Raw genomic sequence first — 16,623 nt, forward strand, 5'->3', positions numbered from 1 at the left:
AAAGAGATGCCTACAGTTAATGCTGCTTAACAATTTCAAACTCAAACCTTTGTTTTCCGTTGCTTGTATATTTTTCATAATGGAACCATTAGAATTTAAATTTTCCATGATGATCGTGTGACTGAAAATCAAAACTCTTCTGACAATGACAGTAGAAGAAATAAATGCAAAATTACCAAATTGCCAGGCACCTCTTATTATCCTAAGAATATCCATTACAGTGTAGCCAAGTTGCAAGACTGAAAAGCATTCATATATGCTCAATAGGGTTTGATAAACAAGTGTCAGATGTTCTGTCTGGACCAAACGTGCTCTAGGCTGGAGTGAATGTGATTCAGCTCATGATGGGAGATACTGTGGAAGCAAAGCTCACGAGAGGAAAACGCGGCTGTGTCCCTGCGAGTACCTGGGCCAGGTACCAGAGCGGAGTGACCAGACCTGCGGGCACAGAGAACTGCGAAAAGCTGGAAGGGAGCGGGAGCTAAAGCCTGGGAAAGACGTGAGAAAAGCAGAAAGGGATTTGAATGCAGGGGTGAAAGCAGCCACAATCACAATAACACAGGGATTTCTGAATACCGTAGCATACATGAAGAAAACCCACACATTATCTCACAGAATTTTGCGGCTCAGTACATCTTGTTCTCTGCTGGTAACTTCTCCATGCAAAGACTAATGATCTGTTAGTTAATGATCTGTTACTGTTTCATCATTAACTCATCAGCTTACGTGGAAATCTTGACACCGCATCCAAAGGTATTGGACTCTATGACCTCCTAGAGTCTCTAAGTGGTAACCAGCCTGAGATTTTTTGTTGGGGCGGAAAAACAACCAAACCAACCCAGAAAAGGATTATTAAAGATTCTATCACAAACCTCCCAAGAAGACAGTAGAATTAAAGTTGCACCAGCAACCTGAGCCCACGTGTTTCCCAACATTTGACTACCTGGCTTTACAACTTCACTGTTCTTTGGATTTTCTCTTGCGGCATGTGAGATGCTTTAGCAGCAGTTTGTTGAGAAACGCTCATCAAAATCTAGTACTTCTATTAATATCCAGTAAACATTACCTGTGATATGAAGATTATCTTGTCAGACAGAAGTTGCACAGTCTACTTTGCTGTTCCCATAATTTTGAGTGTTTGGTAGAGACATCGCTCATTACAATGAAACTAATGACTTCTCATCTCCATTTGATATGCTAATCTATAAAATGCCTCTTCAAATGGCCAGGTGAGAAACTGTGATCTCTAAAGCTATAAAGCCATAATACCTAGGAAAGAAAACCTGCAACAGATATTTCTCCTCTAGAGAAATATTTTAGATGTGTCATCTAAAGCCTCAGAAATTTATTGGGTGAGAAATATGTTGAGAGTTGACAGGAAAAATAAATTTAGTGCCAGATTCATGACACTTACACCATCGTAGTTTCCCCTCATAAATACTGGAGAAAAGGATTTCTCTCACATGCCCTCTGGTACATTCATCAAAGTGCCTTTTGGAATGTGACTTCATGAATAATTACATCCCGACATGGACAACAGAACATATTTATTTAAGGAGCTTTTCAACTTCACTTTTGTGTCGCCTGAATGGCAGTGCCAGAAGCCGGGGAACAGAAAGAGATCGTGTAACCTCTTGAGATTGTGACTGTTTTGTTCCGTAAAACCCCTCTCAGGGGCTGCAGTTTGATGCTGGGATGTACCTGTTTCTCTGGAATTCACAGCTCCAGAACCCAAGCTCTGAACCTCATCTGTTGTAATGCAGTGTGATGCATAGGAAAAAAAACAAGGAATTAATTGATAATTCAGTCAGGAGTTTCTTCTTTAACATAACGCAGACTGAAGGACTGGAACGTCATCCCAACTCAGTTGAAATCAGTAGGAAACTCTCAGCATTTTTGCCGTGATGTCACCTCTCAAGCTTTCTTCTGATCATCTGCCTCTATTCCCATGGTCAACGTCATCAAACACTCCGTGACTCAAATCTATGAAATGGGTCTTATCTCCCCCCACCTCTTTTATGGAGGCCACATCCAAATCTTACTGTCTTTCTTTACCCATGAACACTTTTCTCCTCTGTGAAGGTACTTTTCTCCAGATATCACCACTGCATGTTCTTTCTGGCCCTCTCCCATCACATACCCTCTTTCTCCAGTGCGTGGGAAGCAAGTGGGTGTGTGGGACTGAGCTGCCTACTGGGGTTAACCCAGAGCAAAGAAGCAGCAGGATGCTCTGTGCAGCGAAGCCAACGTGCAAAACACAGATACGGCTTTGAGGAGAGTCCTCAGAGGCCATGGTGATGCTGGGGGTGATGACCACGGTGGGTGCCAGGATGAGAATGGACATGGAGAAGGGTTTGGCGAAGTGGGTATGGATGGTACTGCACCTGGTGGGTTGCAGGGAAGTCGTCACTGGCCAGGCAGAAAATGGGGCAAGTTATTTTCTCTCTGTCTCTCCCTCATACCCAACAAAGAAGGAGCCAGCTCTCTGGGCAGCCACTCCTTTCCTCTCCAGGGAGTGACGAGAAGCTGGAAGGGGGGGACGGGAGCTGCCGAATCCACCAGCAGCACCCTTGCTCTGAAATGCTATCACTTTAGCCTTCTGGTGTACTCGGAAAGATCAGCACACCGCCCCGCGCAACACGAGAACTGCTTCCAGCTGGCTCCCGTGAGAGCTCCTTAAAAGCACATTTCTTCACACATTCCACATACCCACCACCTCCAGATCATGTTTCTTGCCATGGCTTGCGAGACTGCCCCTTCCTACTTACATCTTGTCATGTGGCAGCCACATGTCGATCGTTTCCCCATTAACCATGCCAAACCGAATATCCTGCTCACCTATTTGTCTCTCAGAGATCTCCAGCCTATACTCCCTGCTTGTGACATCCCCTTCAGATCCTGATTCTCAAGAAGCACAACCTCATTTCTTTTGAACTCCTTCCCCAAAACTCCATCTCTCCCAGACACTTAGGACAGCTGATTATGTCTGCCACATCTCTAATGAGTGAGGGTTAGCATAGGAATGCAAAGAGCCTGGAATTAAGGTGGTATGTAGGATAAGAAGAAATGGTCATGAGGAGGATGTGGAGGAGGAAAGGAAGTTAGCATGCTTAATAACAATTAAGATCATAACTTGTAATTAACATGACTTTGCCCGGCGTTTCAGTGATCTCTTTGTTGTATAATGTATCCCTTTCCCCATAGTCAGACCTTGTTTTCCTCAACACGGCCCTCTTCAAAGAAGGCATGGTTTTCTTCTTCTGAGTTTGGAAAGTTATATGTTTATAAATAATAAATAGAATAATCATAAATCAGGGCTACTGCACTTGCTAGCAAACAGCCAATATGCACTAGGTCTCTTAGAAGTCAAAGGGTCTGTTTCTGCTACTATTTATGCAACTGTATATACTTTGGATACAGTGAAGTTGCTTTTGATTCATATAACTGAGAAAGTGAGTTGCTAAAATGTAAAATCTCAATGACATACAATGACAATAAAAATATTTCAAAATAATACACGTCCTAACAGATTTGCAGAGAAATTATTACAAGCCAGGAAATGTACATCTTTCTGGAGAAGTGACAACATCACTATTGAATTAGAACATAACGACTTGGTAAGGAAATGGCTTCTTTCTGACCACTTGTTTATTTTCTTCTTTAGCTGTCACTTATGTTTAAATGGATGCTATCGTATCGAACATAAATACTAATTCAAACCTCCCCACTGTAGTACAGAGAACTACAATGTTTCAGAATAAACAGAAAAATGATATCTATCTTCACTGGGTAGCAGCAAGGGGCTTAGTATATTGCTGGAAGACAAGCATTAAATATTTAGGCTGGTTAGTATTAAGAAAGTCAAAGAGAATATTATGAGATGAAGCAGCCAAACAGAATTGTCAATGATAGTCTTATAATGGGCAGGTATTTATAGACTGTTACTCCCACTGGACACGATGCTCCTGGCTCACTCAGGCAAACCTCCCACGGAAACTTTCAAAGGGCATGTTGCCTGTCTAGAGATGAGCAGGGATCTGGGACCAAAAGCAATATCCAAATCTTCTATGCATTCATGTATTGCCTGTATTAATTGTGTCCTCCCTCTGCAACTTTGTGGGGTCCGACAGCTTGCTGGCCTGGGCAGATGTTGCCCCTGTGAAGACACAAGTCAGGCTTTGTTACCATGTGGCCAATGCTGCCCAAAAAGGGGACACAGTTGGAACACTCGCAGCTGCTTTTTGTCATCCAGTGATCAACAGTGAATTTCTGGAGCGTGGCTAGCAGTAAAAAACCAAGAATCGGTTCATTTGGTTAGGCACCGCAGACATTTAGTTAAATTGTGCTGCCCTGCAAGCCGCAGTTTAAGCAGAGTGTCATTTTGGACCCTGCCAAGAGGAAAAGGTCCACTTTTCCACATTGTTGACAGGGGATATGAACAATTGGGGTTCTGGGCAGTAATATAAGGCAGTAAAAGCATGGTGTTCTGTAACTGAAAACCATCAGTGGTTTAACATCAAGTACTGGCCATCATGTAGACTTTGTGCAATTTGTTTGTCTGTTTGTTTCAGCAACGGGACTTTAAATGAACGGGCAAAAGATGGTTCCATTTTGTGCTCATTTCTCAAAGTTAAGAAAGTCACAACAAGCATACACATTAAAGTGAGGAATTAATTTCTCAGCAAATACATAGTTTACAAGAATTGTAATTGTAACAAAGGTCAATAGGCCAAATGCTCTTGGTGCAGCTTTGCTGGCACCAATATAAGGAATAATTTGGCCCGCGTGTACCAGGGATGCCCGGTTCTCTGCTGCACGAGGCCATGAAAGGGAGCGCGCTCGCACAAGCCTGTGAGAGTAAAACTCCCGTTAATTCTGACCACCCACCTGCACAACCAGCAAGATTCTGTATTTGAGTCCTCTAGACAGAATTTCAGTCTTATAAATACTACATAGTTCTTCACACTTACAGACTACTACTAATGAAAAACCGGAAGATTAAATTTATACTAAATGGTATACATACATCACACGGAATTGTACTCAGTGAAGTATACACACACAAGGCTGACGTAAACCTTCAGACATCAGGAATGTTTTATGCACATTCCTTTATTTCATCGAATATGAACTCGTTCTCCCTCTCACACACACATTCTCATACACACAGATACTATAACGAACCTACTGGTTCTTAGTGATCCTGAGAATCCCTGAAGGGCTGGGCGGAGGTCCAAGCAGCCGGCTCATAGTAGATCACTCTGCCATATGCTCGCCTTTCTACACAAACGTTTGCCAGGAAATCGATCACCGTCAATGCAGCACCATCATGTGACACCATCGTAAAAATGTTTATGTGCAGTCTCGTTCAGCCTTTTGCAGAGAGGGAGGTAGCAGTACTGCTGCACGCTCTCTTTTAACTACCACATCTTTTTTTTTTGGCAACAGCTTTGATCCTCTCAGTGTCCTTCTTCTGTCAGCAACCACTCTGGTTTGGATTAAGGACAAATGCTCCATTTCTCTCGTTTTTCTTAGCGAAGTGCCCCTGCAAGCTCCTTTATTTGAAGCTTGTGCTTCAAACACTTACAAACTATTGCTTTGAGCGGCGAGATGCTTGTCTCCAGATTCATGGCATATAGTTCCTTGCCAGACATGGCCAAGGCTGCTGCCCTCAGCTCCCGCCTCCCGCTGACCGGGCAGCAGCGCTGGGAGCCAAGTCAGAACATGTGCAGTTGTTATTCTGCAGCTGAGGGGAGTCTGGGTTACGTTGTGATGCTCCCAAGGCCTGGAGCTTTATTGTTACTGTCTATCCACATACTGACTGAATCACCCAGGTGTCCTACAAAAGCTCCAAGAATAAATGATTGAGTAGAATGAAGGTTGTAGTAGAGACACCTCCATATGAAAAATCCCGCGGAAGCAAACTAAAGATTCTTCCTTGAAAAGACTGAAGCTGTTATCTCTTGACGTTGTGTCGCCGTGCATTGGAATATACCTGTGCTCAGTCTCTCCTGGATTCAGTGGAGCCTTCCTGTTCTTGGCTAACAACTCTGCTGGGGATGGATTTGCTTTGAAAATGTTAATTTATTCCATCTTTAAGGCTGATTAGTCCCAAGGCTGGGCTTTTGTTTGGTTGGTCTGAGTTCTTCGTCTAGGAGAAGGTGACGAGACTGGTTTCACTTCTAATTTGTAACATCTACAGAAATCACACAACTCAGTTCTATATGAGAGCGTACACACGCAGTCTTGACACATGGCTCTCGCTATTCAGAGGGAAAGCTTGTTTTCCAGATTTTGGTGGATTTTGCCCTAGAAGTCAGGGAGGCCCAGCTGGGGCCTCCTGCACTATTTAAAATGATACCGGCGGGCTGGTTTAGTGTGAAAGTAAAAACAGATGACACTATGAGAAAGGGCTTCTCACTTGCTTGCCAAAACATCGACAATTCCACAATTATTCTATGCATATTTTCATATTAATTTCTGTGATCATTTATAACATAGAAATGCGTTTAAAGTGGCCTCCAAAGCAAACACTCTTGCTTTCTGTTGTACTTCTAATCACGTTCTTTTCAGTGTAAAAGGAAGATAATGTTGACTTTCTCTAAAATTAGCTTGCTTTCCGAAATACATGTACAATGACTCCTGCTTCCCTTGTGATGCTAATGATGTGCGTAACAGGTAAAAATGCTAATAAAAACAACATGCATTTTAAAGGATTCCATGGGGTACATGTTCCTTCCAGCTGCAATCTCAATTATTCCATCAGGGTTGAGCACAGTAATGTAAGTAAACTTTTGCCCAGGGTTTGATCCTCTAATGGAGTCAATTTGAAGCTTTGTACTGACTATCCTAAGCTGGCCATGTGTTTCTTTATGGACATTTGCACTAATTTTTCTCCTTTGACACTGACATGGCCACCAGACTGCTTCAGTAACCTAGAATGTCAATGCAGACTGGCATGCTCATGGGGATAAGCAATGCAAAACTAAGTTCAGGGACGGTGTTTGGGAATGTTACGGTGGAAGTGTACAGAAAAATCAGAAATTTTCTCTTTGCATGTGTGTAGCACCTTAGTCCAGTGGAACCTATGTCTATGAACCTATGTCACAAAACACAGATACATACAGGTTATGAAAACCGCGTACACCCGGAGGAATGAACAACAAGCAGGCCCAATATCATAGCAAGGGTTATGACAATGTGAACTTTATTTATGATCAATAGTAAATAATGTAAAAGAAATCTGAGTGATTAGTTCTGGTGTGTCAGGGAACCTAATCTATATGAATCCAGCTCTGTATTTAAGATAACATATTCTGTATATTTTAAATATTTCAAGGCTACATATTCTATTTACCACAGAAAAATGATGTTATTAGCGTAGATCAAAAAAGAGTGAAACAATGTGTTAGGAAGGAAGCATGAGAGGATCCTCTGCTGCTTAAACATGACTGAGATGGGTAGGTCAATGTGGCCTTTGTGTAAGACAAAGTTAGTAAAACACATGGTTTCTTCTAAAAATCAAAAGCCATGCAATTTCTAAGATATATCTAGGATTGGCATGAGAAGTGGTTTGTCAGAGGAAAAGAGGGACAAATAAGAAGAGGCAGAACATGAGAATTTACCGAGAAGGAATTTTGAACAAGCAGTTACATATGGAGGTTGGACTTTGGGGTGGGCTGTCAGATGAAAGAGATTTAAGCCAAGATGATATGATTTCTTCTTTAATCAGAAAATCTCTGACTCCGGATATTCCTTCAAATACAGAGATGTGTGCGAACTGAATTAGTCCACAAGTATTCAGTATTGGCTGTTTGGTTCAACAGGAGGAGGAATGTGCTTGTATGAAAATTAACTGAAAAAAACATCAGCAGATAGAACCATAAAATACTAAAAGCCAGGATTTCTACCCTGGGCTTTGGTCTGAGGATAAACCAAGGAAGTTTTGGCACATTTTTCTAAGGAAAATGAGAAGTCCACTGGGAAGCTTTTGTTTAGAAGTGAATATCCTGACCCCTCCAAGAAGCCTGTCAGCCTGTCACTCACACTGAAGCCTTTACTGCCATTCCTTGTACACATGGGCAACAGCTCCGCTCCGCTTAGTGTAAAGCAGAGAAAGCTGCAGTTGTAAATGGCCAGGGAAACTCTTAAAACACAACCCATCGCATATATCATATGCATATTATGTAGTTGGTGGAGATGCTCTGTTTGAGCGCAATACAAAAAAAAATAAGTCACTAGGAATCTTTATATTAACTAATGAACTTCGCCTGAGGGCCATTTTATAGCATAAATTACTCCAAATTGCATTGATTGTACTGTTTGTAACTCCCTACCTGGCCAAGCCAGTGGACTGACAGATGAACTCCAAAGAATCCAGATGCTTATAGACATTTTAGTGTAACTTTTTTTTAGATTTGGGGAGAAAATAACAGCACGTTTATGAGTTGCAGTTTCCATGAGAAATGTTCTTTTAGTTTTGAGCTTGAGTCTTATTGTCAGGAGACAAATTTGGGACTCTTCAGACTTATGCCTCATGGACACTTGGTGAATCTCAGGAGCTTTTGGTGATTTGCTGTTTCTGGTGCTGGCCTAGAGCAAAACCGTTTTCCTTTCCAGAAATGCTCCTGACAGCTACCAAATTTTGTAACCTACCGGGAAGAACTATTGTGTCAAGTCCAGCTTTAGCTTTATACAACTTGATGAGAAACTGGCCGCGCGTTGCTAACTGTACCATCGCGTCCAAAAGACCTGCAACTATTAATGCAAGAAAATATCAGTGAGGAAGCTTCTGCAGGGCAGACTAGCACAGGGAGGGCGGCTTCAACATCTTGCTGAACATGTGTTGATGCAGTTAATGGCTCTCTCTGAAGCTGGTGCTACTACCATGGTGTCTTTGCCAAAAGGACTCGTCCAGCTGGGCTTTGTCTTCTCCCTGCATCACCCATCTCCTGCACGGCTGTTGCCAACGCCATGGCCATCCTGCTCTCTGCCAGGACACTGCTGGGTCACATCAACCACTTGTTCCCAGAGACATTGTTGTGAACAGATCCAAGTATTTTCTTTAAAGAAAGCCATTCAGAAAGGACAGAGAGCAAGGGCACATAAAGATGTCTAAGCTGCCATCCATGTAGCCCTTGCCAGGCCTCTGGCTTTCTCAGCAGAAGGGTTTTCCAAGCTTTGTTCAAACTAATAGTAAATCTATATTTCTCTGAAGTACTGAACAACCTCCAGCAGAGGTCTCTGCCTACTAATAATTAAAATTTGGCTGGACTGCTTACACAGTTATTATTAAAGTTATGCTTTGTCCCTTCACAGGGTTAAGAAAAAACCCAAGACTTCACAAATCCAGGTGCCTGAGAAATCATCACGTATTTCACAGGGTAGTAGTGCCCATCTGTTACATACCAGCCTCTCAAGAAAGTCTTCCTTATGTAAGATTTTCTTAATAATTGTTGAGGTTTGCACAGCACGTGTAGCCTCTCTACCAAAACCAACACCTTCCAAAGCATGTAAGAATTAAGAGCCCCTCGTTGTTAAACACATCAGAGAATCACTAAACTATAAATATCATATGTCTTCTGGATGTAAAACATTCATTTCAAGGGAAGAAAAGAAACTTCTTTCTTCTCGGAGTGTCCTGTGATCCCTAAAGTGAGATTTAGCTACATTCAAGGGAACTGCTCCAAGTGACATTTAGCTTTTGGGCTACAATCTCTTTGCTTCTCATGTGGCTCTAATATAGGCGTACCATCTACTTGTGAGAAAATGATTTATTTTTATACCTACATTTCCCTGTTTTTAATTTTATTTACTAATTTACTTCACTGAGTGGGATGCACTCATAAAATGCAAGGTGCTAAAAATAAGGATTAAGCATTTCTACCTTTATATCATCGGGGTGGCCCAGGTTCCCTTCCCTCACCTCAGGAAACAACTTCACCCTCCCGTGTGCCAAGCCGTTTGCTGGTGTGTGCATTTTGTTATGGCGGAGAACAGTGTGACATGAGGGTCTTGCAGCAGGATCACCATGATTTCCCAGCTCATAGCACAATTGCAACACCTTCTTGTGTGTGAATACAATAACTGTGGTACAACAATCAAATCCTTCTAATGGCTGCTCACCCTGAAAGCTTCTTGATAAACATATCCTGGTACTGTCTTTCAACCGTGATGTGAAAGGGACACATTCCCTTCATCTCCAGCTTTCCATAGTTCCATATTTCAAACTGAAACAAGGTCGGTGACCAGTCCAGCACATCTGTGTCACCACCAGTAGCTTCTCTAACAAGAAGACCACTGGACAAAACCCACTGGAGCATACGCAAGGTCTGATCCTACTAGTCTCAGTGGGGTGACTCACAGCAGTAGGTTTTGTGGGGAATACCTGAAGGATCACAAGCCAATTTCTTAATCGCTCTTACTCATGACGCAAAATCTGGCATTATTAGATGGTAACTCTACATACATACATGATCTCACTCCATTTCCACAAAATATTACAAGTTGGGGCATTGAGGCAGCTGCACGTATAGCACTGAGAACAATACTGAAAACAAATTCAGCCTTAAAACACAGCAAATAACAATTGCAAAATGAGAAAAGGAATTATGCTCTTTGCAGCACACAGCACAAGACATACAACTTACCTTAGCACAGGAGCACAATTTACTCTGACCCACACCATCGTAATCATACCGGGGTTAGGGTGGCATTATGTGGATGTGACTGAAGGCCAAATTCCAACAGCACCGTAATTCTTTGTTCAGCTTTGACTCGATCCCTTCTGTTCATGCAGTTAGCAGAAGGTTCATGTATTGAACGAACAGACTGATAAGCTGCTCACTTGCTCAGTGTCCCCCACCACAGCGAACCCTTTGGGACAAAGTGAAAGTGAGGAACTGCTTGTGGTTTAGCACAAGGAATTTTAATCAAACAGCAAAAAGTTCCACTATGTCTCAAACAGAATGTTTTAGCCAAATCAATGCCTGCACCTGTCTTCTGCTTATAATTCACCATGAGACAGAAGTCCCTTGGTACTCTAGTAGATATTCGTGCAGTCCTTTGAAAAAACTCACTTGCAACTCAGTAGTTCTTTGATTTGCAAACTCTGGGTAGCATTTGATTCATGTTTCAGTCCCTCTTTCCCAGCAAACACCTGCATTCCAGCTAAAGCTGGTCCTTTTTTGTTAGTATTGTCTCTGATTTAGGATGCTATGTTGACTTTTGGGGGAACTCACCGTAATCCAATCTGCCCTGCTACCTTGCATTTAGCTGAAAAAATGTATTGTGATGATGATAACAGGGAGAGGCACACCTGTTTAACCTGTGGACATCGGGATTCAATTCCAGTTCTGATACTTTGCAGTTAGATGCTTTCCTCTCACGTAGCTGCTGCAAGTCTGGATGACAGTAGATAAAGTTCCCTCTTCTTTCTAGCCTGTGGGATAAACTTATAATGGAATGACCTTGAAAGAAGCTTAAAATGGGTGGCAGGATTGTCTGGGAACGACACAAAGATTCAACTTGGATTTATGCATGTTGAGAACCTCTGAAAATCACCTAAAAGTCATAAGAATATCAGAGACTATGTCTGAGGAGACTATCCTTCACTTTCTCTAAAGCTGAGGACAGCAAAATTCTCCTTTATCCCAAGAATGACAAAGACTGTTTCATTAATACTCTGAAGCTCTGCACCTACCACACAAGTATTACTGTGGTCTGGAACAGTAAGTACAATTGACCATATCCTTCCCTCTTACTGCTTGTTTCTTATTTTTCCATGAACATTGTATATTACAGAATCACAGAATGGTTGAGGTTAGGAGGGACCTCTGCAGATCATCTGTTGTCCCAGAACGTTTCCATGAGCCAAGATCTTTAGACCAAGACCATTACGCTAGGAAGAAATCAAATGAATGGCAAGGAAAATGAACTATAGGTTCCAAGTTCAAAGGCATATTTATCATGCTTTGCACCCAAAGAAGTTCCAAGTGAGTCTATTTGATTTAAAGCTCACCAGAATATCAGAGGTTAAAGGTCTGCCTCAACTATTAACTGGATTTTGATCCATATGAGGGACCAGGATGCAGAAGAAGAGTATCAAGTAAAGAACAGACGAGCAATAAGAAAGAGAGAAGAGGCATTGGGCCTGTTTTGTGCCCAAAAGTGGCTCTTCTGTTGGAAAAGTGGGATGAAAAAGTTGATAGTTGTGTTACATAGAAAAAACCTCAACACACACCCAACCCAACAATACCATTCTGACATGTTTTAAGCCATGCAGTTTGCAATGACAATAACCCCCTTAGGGCACTAGTCTTTAAGGCACAAGAAGGCTGTAAGTTGACTCTTGCATCAGGATGGACACGGGGCCATGGACCTGGGTCCAGAAACTTGGACTGTCCTCCAGCTTAGACACGGCTTCTGTAAAACACACAACTATCTTGAATATCCAATGACCTATAGCTACTTCTTCCATACAGTAATCTTCTTCCACTAACACAGCAGCATGTAATTAGACACGAAGAACAACAAATCAAGCATTCTAATTCTACTGGTGATTCAGGCTCAGTTCTGGGACTTTAGAGAGGCTGCAAAGCCAAAGCACTGGGGAGGGAGTTTTCTCTTTCCAATGAATGTTTCACTTGAAAGTATTTTCTGTACACCGAATTAAACATCTTTATCTTCATTTAAAATGCTCTGAGAGTCTCCTTTGACGTTAAGTTAGGAAAGAGGTGCACTCTTTGCTCTTCGCAGAACTTGTGCAGTTTTGTTATTTTCAAAGGCACTGTATTAGTTTTCCACTTACAACCATGTTAAGTAACAGGTGAAATACACATAATAAAGAACTGTGATTAGTATAAAAATTGAAACTGTAAGTAAAAAAAGGAGAAACTGGAAATCAGAAAGGTATCTTCTCCCTTTCTAGAGGTATTCCAAATTTCACAAGCGGGGTGCCAAGTAGGTGCTCTGCTAAATCACCTACTGCAGAGATTTCTGGGATAGTGTGGGCTCACTTGAGCTTGCAGGATCTTGGTGGTATTTATATTAGTGCAAAAGTTGTTGATGTAATATCAGGACGGTGGTCTTCTACCCAAATCCAATATGCAATTCATGTGATGAAAACCACAACTTTTCAAAGAAACGTTGGCATGCTTTTATAGAAGGGTATGCAGGCTGCTTGAGTTTGCAGTACATCTCTGAATGCAAATACACATGCTTGATTTCCCCCGAGTGTTGTGTGAACAGTTATTATTACTGACCTGGAAATTATTCGACTTTCCCTATTTGACTATTGGTTTTTGTCTGGGTTATATACATCCCTGAAACCAGATGTGCAACACTTGATATATTTCCATTACTTAACATGATCACGTGTATTTATTATCTTGAAGTCTGAAGCAGGAACAGTTGGTTTGCACTGCGCACTTCATGATCTTGGTCTGTTGCAATGACCAACAGGCCTCATAAGACAAAATACAGTGTGTTGTGAGGAATCTATGTCAAGTGAGGCATTGCCTGGATATGACTGCAAGGAACCTCTTGAAACGAGAGCAAAGAAAAGTTAGATTTTATTTTTCTAAAGCATGGCTGTGTAAATTTTACGCAGGCGTTACCACGTGGCGGAACCAGAATCACCTCCTGTTAGCAATGACAAGGCACGTCGGGCCAGTTCTAACTCCATCCAGAAGAGTGCAGCAGGATATTCCCCTGCTGAACGTGTCCTCACAGGACAGACTCAGAAAATGGCAAAAAAATATATCACCCACTCCCTGCAATCATAGCCTGGCATGTAAAACAAAATAAACGCCAGTAGTGACTATTGCTTTTTAGCTCTGAAAACAGAGTAATTTAATTTTATTGCCATTTTGCTGGAAACAAAAAGGCTGATGATGGAAGAAGCGATTGCTTATGATTGCTGAAGGTATTTTTTTAATAAGGAATTAAAAGGTGGGGATGTATAATGTCATCCAAAAACCACCTTTGCAATAATCTTCCATCGGGACACAAAAAGGATTTTATAGAACCGGATGCTTGCATGTTCTGCAATATCACAGCATACCTCCCAGCCTTTAGGAGCTCAGTTACTCTCACCATTTTCTCCTGAGTTCAGAAACTATTATTCTGACTAAGGGATAAAATGCCTTTGCAGATCTTTACTTAAAATTAAACAGAAAGATAAGAGTTATGGCTGGAGTTTTCAGGCAGGTCTCCTGAGCTTCTTTGGAACCACCCTGTGCTTGTTCTCCAAATTACAGCCCCCAAGTTTCACTCCGAGCTACTGCTCCTCTCCATACTTGTTTGTGCAAGATAAGGTTGAGAAAAACCAAAAGGAGCCTGGAGATTTTTGTCAAACTCCAGAGCAGTGAGAAAAATGCAGGTCCTCTCCCCGACCACCTCTCCCCTGGAAAGGGAGGAGATGAAATACCTGAAGAGGCAGGATGGCAAGAGCAGCAGCTCTGGCTGCTCCATCCCGTGTATACAGGGGGTACAGACATGGGGTTTTGCTAAAGCAGGGGCAGGCAGAGTGCCAGGAAAGCAACCTAAGTAGATTATTTCACTCAAAAGGGTTTTTCCTGCATATGCCTCGGAAGGCAGAGAGGCCCACGGTCTGTAGGACATCGGTGAAGGCTGGAAGCTCTGCACAGTGACCTTCTGAAGAGACATAAGCCCTCATTTTTGTTGATATTATTAACAAGCCCTGTGTTACTGCGCATATGATAGTATTATGCCAGTTGTTCCTTTGCAGCATGCTGTATTCAAGCTGTTTGCAGCCTGAGAAGCCTGCGGATACCTCTTACTTGCACATGGCCTCTCTGTGCTCAGGAATCCCACGTAAGGTTTATATCATCCCACACAGAGGTGCAGATGTCGGCTTCCCAGAGCAGCAATAATGTGTCTCCTCTCCAGTGAGTTATGTTGTTTTCCTAACATCTCCTCTGAAGTCGCTCCGGCGGCTCCTGGTTCTTCCACATCTCTACACACCATACGCTCACACATTTTGTTCTCTTTGAGAATTTTTGGCTGGAGATTGAATGTCATAAGGTTTATCTGTCCAGATTTTGAACTTGCCTAAGCTGGCACAGCTCACTCACAGTCACTTTTCTACATCTACACGGGATCTGTCTCATGCAATCTTACCAGCAAAGGTAACACTTTTCATAGCACTCTTGTTACATCGGCCGTGTAGAAATATTGCTGCAAACTAGTCATTTATAGTGGGGATGGCAGCATCAAGATTAGTAAATATTATTTGTTCTTTCAAATATTCTATTTTGACCTGCTTCACTAAGCTAGCAATTCTAAAGCAGTATAAGCAGCCAACATGGGCCTATGTACTCACACATATATCTTATGATTCTTGTTGAGACATGACTCCAATATTATATGCCCCATTCTACTGAATTCATTGAAATCGTTCCCAACTTATATTGCCATAAATGACAGTGGAATTTGGTTTAAGATGAATATGCAGTCTTATGCATATGCAGTTGTACTATGTATTGATATGTGTGCATAAATTACCTATGCATGGAGTGCATATGTATATTGTCATTCTTATAAATCAGCAGATTCAGATAAGATAAATATTTTTCTAGAAAAGGGCTTGTATAATGACTATAATTAAACATAGTAATTTTGGAATTAAAACGAGAACTCAGATTGAAATCTTTTCATCTGCTCAGTTTTACTGCGATGTAAGTTGCTCAGGACAGACCTCAACAATAATGTGTTACTTGCAACTCAAGAATCCTCTTTTTTTTTTTTAATGAGTTAGGAAGCCATTGCAGTTTCTTATTGTAACTGAACAAATGTTAGGACCAGCTGTTGGAATTTGAATGGATAAAAAGAAGAGGTGAAAAAAATTCAGGATGTTTCAGTTCACCCTTGGTAGCTGGGTGACTTTGGGCTTTAGGCTTCCATGAGAAGGGCAGGCTGGGCTTCTGGACTTGAGAAATGCTCGTCTGTGCTGGGAGATGTGCAGACAGGGAATGAGTAGGAAATGTGTTACGCATCTTAAGAAACTTACAGTCTGACTCAAAACATTATAAAGTCAACAAGGAAGCTTCAAAAGTACTGAATTCTCTCCCCCATATCATCATGACAGCAGAGGCTTGGGCTTTTTCTAGTACATGGTGCTCCTAGGACCTCTTTTCAAGCAGCACATCAACACGCTTTCCCAGAACTGATTTCCAGAGTCCAATTCTGACAGTTTCTCAGACTTGCAAGTACCTGCTAAGTGTAAATTCCTCAATGATTGCTCTACTTAAATTTCTAAGCTTCCAAAGAGCAGTAGAGGTGGGAACTAACAGTAAGAGGACACATTAGAAAAATCCCTACACTGAATGAGCAGAAACTAGAGAAGATTAGTGACCAAAGACTTGAAAATTGAAGCAAAGAATCAGCTCACACTTAAGACATGTTTGGATTTGCCTTAATTTATTGAAAAGAAAAAAAAGTTTCAAAAAATTGTAGAAGGATGCTGATATACGTTACTCCTTACAATTCAAACTCATGAGAGTTTTGCTAGAGGCTTTGGCAAGCACAAGTTTGAGAAACTCTTTTAGTACTGAACTCGGGAGTTAAAAACAATTTCTCTGCTTATTAAACACACGCATCTGC

The sequence above is a fragment of the Streptopelia decaocto genome (assembly GCF_964273445.1).
Source record: "Streptopelia decaocto genome assembly, chromosome: 9".
Taxonomy (NCBI): Eukaryota; Metazoa; Chordata; class Aves; order Columbiformes; family Columbidae; genus Streptopelia; species Streptopelia decaocto.